Here is a 10,111-nt window from a genome sequence, read left to right as displayed (position 1 = left end):
CTGGCTTCAGAAGCATCAACAAAAGTGCAGGGGTAGGGGAAAGAGCAAGCCTGCTGCTGCGAAGGTTCACTCCCCCCACCCCCACAGAAAAAATAACTCAACAAATAGTGGTAGGTGTCACCCTGACAAGGAAAGTGGCAAGTGGCCATCTCGGTTCTGTTTGTAACTTCTTTCAGAAAAGTCAAGCTGTTTTTCCCACTCTATTCAGCATGTTTGTGAGTGCTTGATTTGTTCAGAAGACAAAAACGAGCAAGAGCTCAGAATTCAATAGAAGGTCAGAATGGCAATGTCTTTTGCTGGGTCGGGCTCCCTTTTATACCATGACATCTGGTGCTAATACCAGAACAAATTAGAGCAATTCAAACCACCAGCAGGGGAAAGAGGGCTTTCTGTTTTTCATATAGCATTGCTACAAATTTGAGGACAGAGTACTGGGGCTCCTAACAACTCAGCATAGCAATAGATTTGTTACACTTGTTTTACTGATTCCGACTACAACAAATATAATCAGTGATTAAGTTAAAGATGTCCATCCTTCAGTCCATCTCCCACAAAAGGAAGAGAAGAGATAATCATACTGATGAGTTTGTGCTTTGTTTTCAGCCTGTTAGAGCACAAAGCACTAATAGAATGGAGGAGGCTCCCTGCAGAAGGCATGGAGTAGTTTCTCTTCCCCCATATGGCATTTTAATATCTGTGGCTAATGGAAATTGCCTTTTTTTTTCTGTATTCCAGGAAGTAATAACACATATTTTCCTTACAGATAAGGGCATAGCCTCCTTGGTCTATCTGCCACATTAAGTAGTTACTAAAAGCAAGTAATTCAGAATATTTGGCCTTTTTTAAGATATATTGTTCATATTCCTCCCCATTTCCTTTTATACTTTAATAGAGGTAAATTGCTTCTATCCCCCACAAATGGGCGAGCTGCACAGTTAATACATCTTCTAGGTACACTGCAGGCAAAACAGGATTTTAAACATGTAATCTGTATGTGTTAGTGGTACTCTCTTGAACAGTAAATAATTTGTTGTGTCAAATTGGACTGAATCTCACTTTCAGGGGAATTCTGCAGCTTTTATTGTTAAAATATTTTCTCTGGAAGAATTCAATTTTCATTTTGATCGTATAAGCTTGCTTTATAACACATACCTTGCTGTGATCTTTCATTCAAGCAGAAAAAATGGATCTTGATAAGGCAGAGCAAAATTTTATGTGCAATACCAGGATCTTTTCTCCTTTGATAAGAACCACTAGTGTCTTTGTTTCTCATAAATTATGCAATATTAACTGTTAGCACAGCACTTGTGAAAATCTCCGTTCGGGCATATATCTCACTTTCAGTCTGAGACCCTATGCTTGAGCCATATCTCTGACACTTAACTTCTGGGCTGATGACCTTCAGATGGTGCCTTTCACTTGTGGTACTATTACCTGCGCATCAATCCATTGTAGATTCTCTTTCAAACTGTAGATTGTTTGACTGACTGTGCCACTGCTGTACACTTATAGAGGGCTCCGGCAGAGATTTATGACATAAAAGTAAGCTCTTTAAAATAGTTATTTAAGAATACAAGGATCCTTTAAACAGGGATAATGGCTTGATATGGAAAAACTGCACTCAGTGCACATTGAGGATTGAAGGACTGAAGGGCTGAAGGATTTAAACACTGAGTTCCAGTGACACTGTAAAATTAATCCATCATGAATCAAAAACTAACTGTCCTGACTCTACCACTAATAGCAACTTCTATATTTTTCATGGTTTTCTTTCTTTCTCTCTTTCTTTCTCTCTTTCTTTCTCTCTTTCTTTCTTTCTTTCTTTCTTTCTTTCTTTCTTTCTTTCTTTCTTTCTTTCTTCTTTCTTTCTTTCTTTCTTTCTTTCTTCTTCCTTCCTTTTCCTTCCTTCCTTCCTTCCTTCCTTCCTTCCTTCCTTCCTTCCTTCCTTCCTTCCTTCTTTCTTTTATAGCCTTGGAGCAATCCTTAATTTTCCAGAATTGTGATCTCATGAAAATGGCATCTATTACTAATTTAGTTCACAGGAGCGTGGGGCAAAATTTCCACCCTCTGTGTATTAGCTATTATCTACTAGTGTTTTCTCATTACATCATGTGCTTGCAGGCATGATGCTGTTTTGCCAGCACAACCCTTGATACTTCAGGGCATCAGTCATCAAAAAGATCAACAGCATTTTTAAAATCTTTTTGGATACTGGAAAATGTTTCCCCATCATCTAGGTTGCTAGAAAAAAATATTTTAGCACTGGTTACCTGGAAGAATTCAGATACCCTTTAAGATGGAGGCAACATTATGGAGAAATTATTACTTGTAGAAACTGCAATTTGAAACAATGTTATTTACATTATTATTTTGTTATTGTTGTTCTGCTTTGTTTATCTGCTTTTTATGGAAATGGATAGAATTTCTAAAAAGATGAATGCAAGACTGTCCTGATGGAATTTTATTGTAAATCCCCACTTTATAGCATAATTTTAGGTGCTAATCTATAAAACTACCAGAGCAGGTATATGAGACCTAATTAACAGAAATCGCATCAGTTTTTATACAAACAAACAAACAGTAACAGCAAAATCCACAATCAATGTCAGTAAAGCTAAACAAACACTTCTGCAATCTAATCATGCCAAGGTAGTGTCTTGTCAGAATAAGTCATACTGAGCATGCTCTTGCAAACACAGAGATAAAACATGAGCTTACATAGATATGATCTTTTTATCCATTCATCCAAAGCAAAAGGTCACACCACCAAGAGTACTTTAGAAGGAAATACATATATATTTCAACATATGGGATTAGTATGGTGAAATATCTGACTTATGAACAATTATGTAGTTTATTCAGAATTTGGCAAACACCAGTAGATTAATGGATTTTGAAAGTGTACTATGGTTTCAGCTTGGTAAAATTCTATGTTGAGGAGGTTACACTTTATTTAGTCCAAGATTTACCATGACCAGAAGTTAATTTCAAATGAAATCTAAAAGCAAATGCTATGGCTTCCAGTGATCATCTCAGTCTAAGGAAAATCATCTTAACGTAGTTCATATGGTATATTCTATCATTTACATATCTTACTTCTCTGGAAGTATTCATGTAACCTCAGTTTAGGATCAGTGTCAACAGAAATGTAAGTGGAGCTTTAAGAGAGTTGCATTTCACAGAACATATTTTTACCTAGAGGCGTTTACTTGATTCCTGGAAATAATTAATGTCAGTGGGTCCTGAGGAGAGAAACAAAACTATCTAGGGTCTTCATGATAAATCATTTATGACTTTTGGCAGTAGCATTTTCCTTGGAGAAACAATGTGTTAGGATACTTGTTTTGTGTATTTGTTTCACATTATGAATGACATTGATTTTACTTCTGCTACAAAGAAACCTACCTCTTCCTGAACATGCTGACAGAATGTGAATCACATTCAAGGTTGATAACGCACTTTTCTGTTAAAACTTCACGTCAACCAAGATAACATTTTATTGAGTTCTTTCATCCATCCTTTCTCCTATCTATTCCCCTTTTAAAATGCTTTGTAATTAATGTAAAACTGGACTAATTAGGGCAGAGAAGGAGCATGTGACATGATCAATATCATCACACTTTTTATACAGAGATGAATCAAATTAACTATGAAAAGTACTTTCTACTTTCTCTTTTTATAGCCTTCCACCTTCAGATCTGAAGACAGTGAGCAGAAACTGTAATGTGTACTTAAAACAAAAAGGTATGACTGTCAATATTCAAGATTATCAACCTGAGTATTTTATTACAACCTGTAAAACAGAAGCTGAGCCTGGGGGACCATGCCAGGGTTGGGGATGAGGCCAACAGCTCAGCTCAGCTCAAGTGCACCTACATCAATGGACTCAGTGTGGGCAAGAGAATTCTCTCACCAAATTCTCTCTAATTTGACTAGGACAGTCAAATTTTCTCATCTCTAGTGAAGGGAAACACATCTGCCTGAACAGGTTTTTCTAATCATTTGCTGTACACAATGGCAATAATGGTTACTAAGCTGACTTTCATAGAGAAGAAAAAAAAAATTATCTGTTATTCTTTGTTCTGCATGTGCAAAGTAGCAGTCATACACTGTCCTCACAACAGTAGTCTGGCACAAAAAGAGCTTAGTTTTGCAGTAGGCTTGCAGCCAAACATTTTGTGCAGGCTAACAATAGAAAATGATTTCATAGGCAGAGGGTTTGCCCTGAGCTCATCCGGAGGCTTGAAGTCATTCACGCAAGCTTTCTGTTCCACTCGGTCCTTTCTCTCTTGTGCCCTTCATTAACATCCAGAACACAAATCTTCTTGACAAAATTTGATGCTTATATGAAGCTCTGCCTCGCCTGCTGCTGACAGATTTCCAGTATCTTTATGTACTTAGCTAAAATCTCACTAACAAAAATTGGCATTCTGAGACATGATGTAATCAATATACCCTGCAATTGCAAAATGGGATAAAAATATGGTAAATACTTCAAAATAGATTTTCTGTGTTCGAGGGCATACTACATATTAAAGAAATAACTTTTAGATTTTAGGTGAATAGAATGGAAGTGCTGGGTGTCATAAAGAACACCACAAAAGTTTTAGTTTTCTCCTGACAACACACAAAGGTGGAAGCGGTTGTCAGATAGGTTGTATTCCTCAGAACTGACCTGTGAGGTGCTACTGAAAGAGATTTTCTTGCTTACTCCAAGAAAACTAATATGAAAACTAAATTTCACGTCAGTTAAAGCACTTAGGCACTCTATATTCAAATGTGATACCTGAAAGAAACTGCTTCTTCCACATATCATGTAGACCTTTTTTTTTTTTTTTTTGCCTCTCCTAACACTCCGAGAGTTGTGCACTGCCCACCTGAAGACAAGGCTTCAAGGGAAACATCTCACTGATTTCTTTGGGATTTAGGTAGTTATTTGCTATGCCTGATGTGTTTAGGCCTCTCAAGTAAAAGGAGAACTTTTCCTAAATAATAAATAACAATAGTTAGATTGATAGATAAATAGATAAATAGATAGGTAGGTAGATAGATAGATAAATAGATAGATAGATAGATAGATAGATAGATAGATAGATAGATAGATAGTAGTGAAATATTTTTTGAGATTAACTATTAAATAAAAGAGGTACCTAATAAACATTTTTTCTTCAAAGTTTTACATTCTTTTTATGGCCTCAAGTTGCACTAGGGAAAGTTTAGGTTGGATATCAGGAAAAACTTCTTTACAGAAAAGGTTGTTAATAGCTCTCTAGGTAGGTGGTTGTGTCACCATCCCTGAATGTGTTTAAAAACTGTTTGGATGTGGTGCTCAGGAACATGATTTAACTGTCAGTTGTTACAGTTAGGGTAGTACAGTTAGGTTGCAGTTGGACTTGATAATCTTGAAAGTCTTTTCCAGCCTGAGCAATTCTATGATTCTATGATTCTATGATTCTATGATTCTATGGTTCTATGATTCTATGATTCTATGATTAAGTAGTTGCTTTCTTTGTTGTTTTTTTTTTGTTGTTGTTGTTTTGTTGTTGTAATTGTTTGTTTGGTTTGTTTCAACTCCATCTTTCCAATGAAGAAGAAGTATGATACATGGCCTTTTAAGTAAGAAGTTGAACCTCCCCATATACTTCTAGTAGTAGTTAAAGCCATGATAATTTTATAATAATATTTCAAAGGTATTACTTGCTTCCAAATTTAATGCATTTGGCTAAATATATATATATAAAGGAGGAGTTAGCAAATAACTATATCACAGGATGTCACAGTAAGTTTATCTAAATTTTTTTCTGTCTGCTTCAGTAACAGATTGAAAGAAAGATTGAGACCATGACTAGCCATCTTAAATGTATTCCTAACACGGACTTGATATTTTGTCTTGATATGTGGGTTTGTTTTTATCTCCTCATATTTTCAGGACTATCCTGTAAGGCTTATTTGGAAATTCTGTCTCTTCTTTCTCTTTTCTTTATATTTCTCTTAAGAAGGAAAAGGCAAACTCTGATAGCATACTAGCTTTTCCTTTCTAAGTTTTTCCTGTTACTATACTGCTTTTTTTTCTCTCTTCTTCATTTCTAAAATTTTTTAGCTCAACCTCTATTTCAAATTACTCTGCATGTTTTTTTGCATATTCGTATTTCCTTTTACACAGTTAATTCAAAAGCATTTCTAATGTTATTTATAGCAACAGTCCTTTGGAATTGTAATTCCAAGTCTTTGGAATTACTGTGAAACAAACAGGTAGTATGGGTTTTTTGTTTGTTTGGTTTTTTTGTTTTTTGTTTGTTTGTTTGCTTTTGTTTGCTTGTTTTTGGTTTTGGTTTTGTTTTTTTTTTCTTCACAAATTACTTGATACAATGGCTGTTTTCCACTGAAAATCTAAATGATTTTTAAGATACAATGTCCCAGTTTCCTCACTTTTATTGAACACTATTAGATGGAATCAGGGATGAACAAATAGAGTAGAAGGTACGAATTGTTATAACTAGCTTTAGGGACTTAGAAACACCCCTGAGAGATATGTAATCCGGCCTCTGGTGTATCTCAGAGGGAAAAATAAATTCCAAGGTAAGTGAAAAAGAAAATGAAAAAGAAGAGAGCTGTCTGGATGGCCCTTTTTACATCTGTATCACAGATATGCTAAATAAATGAAGAAAGCATATGTGTTTTAATTCTATCAACAAGAAGAGGAAAAACTTTATTTGACACATTTTATCTAAAAGTTTTGTTCAAAGTAGTTTAAGTTATCAGATATGGATATGGTTCTTGGCACAAGAATGAAAAAAATTTCATAGATCTAATTGATTACAGTTTCTTGAATACTGCAGGACTGTTGGGCAAGGTTTTATAGTTTCAATCTCATAAACAGTGAGCTTTCCAATATTGCATATAGACATGTTCTCTCTCTGCATGAGGTGCATAACATGTGAACTTCTGCCAGTGACTCTGATGGTTCTGATGTCCAGGCCCCCTATGTCTTGGAAATAAGGTTTATTGCCTTCCCCAGGCATCTTAAGTGACTCTGACTGAGAATTAAATATTTTCATCTTCACATTTTATAATTTCAAGGGTATGTGGCAGATACGCATATTATACACGTGGGCATTTTGGTCAGACTTTGCTGTCAGACTAAGTGAGAAGTAGCAGACAAAAGCAGTAATAACAAAACACACTTCACTGCCTTAGTGATTCTGTTGCTATGAAGTGCTCCAGGATACTTTTGGCAGCATACTCTGATGTATCCTCTGTATTTCAAGGGTTCTTTAAAGAAGCATTTCTAATACTTGTACTCTCTCTCTTGTCATGGCTGGTCATACAGTTAAACCAGAGTAGCACTCTATTTTCTCTGTACCTCAAGACCATAGCATCCAAAACACATAAATCAATCACTGTCTTTTATAAAGAAAGATTGTGAATTTTGCCTCTTTACCTTATTTCAACATTAATATGTGTTTTTGCCATTATAGATTTTCACTTCTCAAGTTCTAGCCTTACAAAATATATATTTCCTCTGAGACAGATACTGTAATTACCCCTTTGGGAGCAAACTGACACTCAAAGGCATCACCACTGCTTGATGGGAACACATGCATGCTGGTTTCTTTGTTCCTGGGCCAAAAAAAGGTTTGTTTCAGCTTCTCTTTGCCAATAGAGGTTCCCAGATTTGAAGAAACATTCAATGATTTATCATAAAATCCACTAGCTGGAAGAGAAAATTAATGCTAGAAATTATATTCTCATTTTTTAAACTGAGAATAATTAAACACGGGAATCCTATAATCGATGTTCTATTGAACTCTGTCTCTGCAACTCTTTAAATTAAAACTAAGAATCTTTCCAATATAAATTTTATAGCTCCACAAGATGCTACGTTCACATACTACAATACTAAGTGACATTGTAAAGTTCTAAGATATATATAAGAACTGATGGAAAAAATGTCATCTTTGCAATTCAAAAGGTTAGATTAAGTGACTATAAAGTTTAATCCAATGGCTGGAAATTGATGTTGGAATAAGATGCTTTGCTATCTCCTTTTAACCTGGTCAGTCTTACCTTTAATGAGAGCTATGAAAGAGACTGCAGAAGAAGCTGTACACATCACAGAAGAAACATTTATTTGGAGATAATCCAACCTGCTACTGAGATTGAAGTAGCTTTGCAGCAAGACTAATACCTGTAATGCTGAGATATCATTAGTGAAAATATAGTGTATATAAGAAGAAATGTTTTAAATTGACCCAGATTTCTTTCCACTATTGATTTTTAGCTTGTTACAATTTTTAGTTGCATAAATTTATCTTAGTCCTTCCTGACTTCCATAAGTACCTGTTTTTAAGTATGTGAACTGGAATTTCTTCTTTCAGGAAGGCATCATAGTTTTCTCCGTGCATGTGTCTTTTCTCTGTGTGTTTGTGCCTAACATAGGTCGCACTTAAGAGTAAGAAATTGAAATACTACTTATTTCTGCAAAGGATTGTCCTTCATAAAAAAACAACTTTTATACCAGAGAAAATGTATTTTCATTGGAAATAGGGACTGCATTGTACTCAATACATTCATCACTGCTTTTGCTGGTCATTTTGGCAAAGCTGAGAGAACGCTGACTTTTTTTCCATCCTCAAAAGGTAGAGGACTTCAGAAGGAGGACTCCCAGCAACCATTCAACTGCAGAAAATCTCTTGGAAACCCATATTTCCCTAAACTTGAGGAAAACAATTTTTAATGTGAATGTTGCCCTCAAGGAGAGTTAAAGCAAACAAAACTGTACAACTGCACATAATTCGTATGTTAAGAATGATTAATTTTCAGGAACAACATGATAACTGACAAATCAGAATCACTATGCTGAGCTACTATTTTCATCACATTCAAACAAGTAAAAACAAAAAATGAGAGCAGTTGATGCAGCTGGAATGCTGTCAGTGGAGAATGCAAATCTAATTCTTATATTACTAATTTATTTTGTATTCATGATTTAGAATTTTCTGATGAATCTTTCTGTCACATCATCCATCACAGACTGTCACTAGAGAGACAGAAGATAGAAAGACTAAAAACCTGCTTGTTACTGTAAGCTAAACAGCATGAACAACATCCATCAAAGACAGAAAGATGGTAAATAAAAAAGTGCTAGCCAGAATCAAGAGACTGGTGCTGTTTTTTTTTGTTGTTGTTTTTGTTTTTTGCTTTTTTTTTTTTTTAATAAGCATTTATTAAAATGCTCTAAATGTTTTCATTTGCTCAATATGTATTGTTATTTCTTTTGTTATGGACTGAAAACTGCAAATGCTGGTCCGTGATTTTGCTCTTGCTTTTATAAATACATTTACATATACTGTTGAAATGCCATTTTTTGTTTTTGAATTAGCAGAAATGCATCCTATATTGGCTGTTGAGAAATATGTCACAAGACAAAGCGTCTGTAACTAGCAGAGGACAGATACTGCACGGAAGATCTGTTACAAGGGTAGCTGCTGCCTATGAAAGTCTTTTCATTGATTCAGTAGCCTTTAAATCACACTACAGATAATTTCTTGTATACCCTCAAATCATGAATAACTGAGCTCTTACAAACCAACAAATACAGCAATTTACTCATTAAGAAGTAGATTGTATACCAGTCTGTTTCCAAACTAGAGCTAATGCATTCATACTCCAAAATTATACAAAACCAAAATATACACCAGAATCACTTTTCTTTGTAGCTAAAATTGTAATATGTAACATTTACAATAGCCATCCTACTGAGCCTTAGAAGTGCAAGAAGTGGTAAGAATGTAAAGGCTGGACCCTGCAACATAACCATGGTGGGAAATGTCTAACAAAGGCAAGCCAGGTGTGTACAAAAAATTCAAAGGTCCTTGGTGAGAGGCAACTCATACAGTTCTACATAGCAATTACACCAATAAAGCTAAAGGAATGGATAGGACCTCTTTTAGCTACAGGGGAAGAGAAAAAGAAGCATTTTTGAGGAAATTCATGACAAAAGCACAGATGAGAGAGAGTTAGGAGGCTTGTGGAAAGTGAGTTAAAATCAAATAGTCTGTCAAAAGCTTAGCATGGGCAGATGTTAATGAAAAGCAGAGGGACTGCCTGA

The sequence above is a fragment of the Meleagris gallopavo genome, chromosome 3, assembly GCF_905368555.1.
Source record: "Meleagris gallopavo chromosome 3, MGAL_WU_HG_1.1, whole genome shotgun sequence".
NCBI classification, from domain to species: Eukaryota; Metazoa; Chordata; class Aves; order Galliformes; family Phasianidae; genus Meleagris; species Meleagris gallopavo.
Note: the sequence above shows the minus strand (reverse complement) of the source record.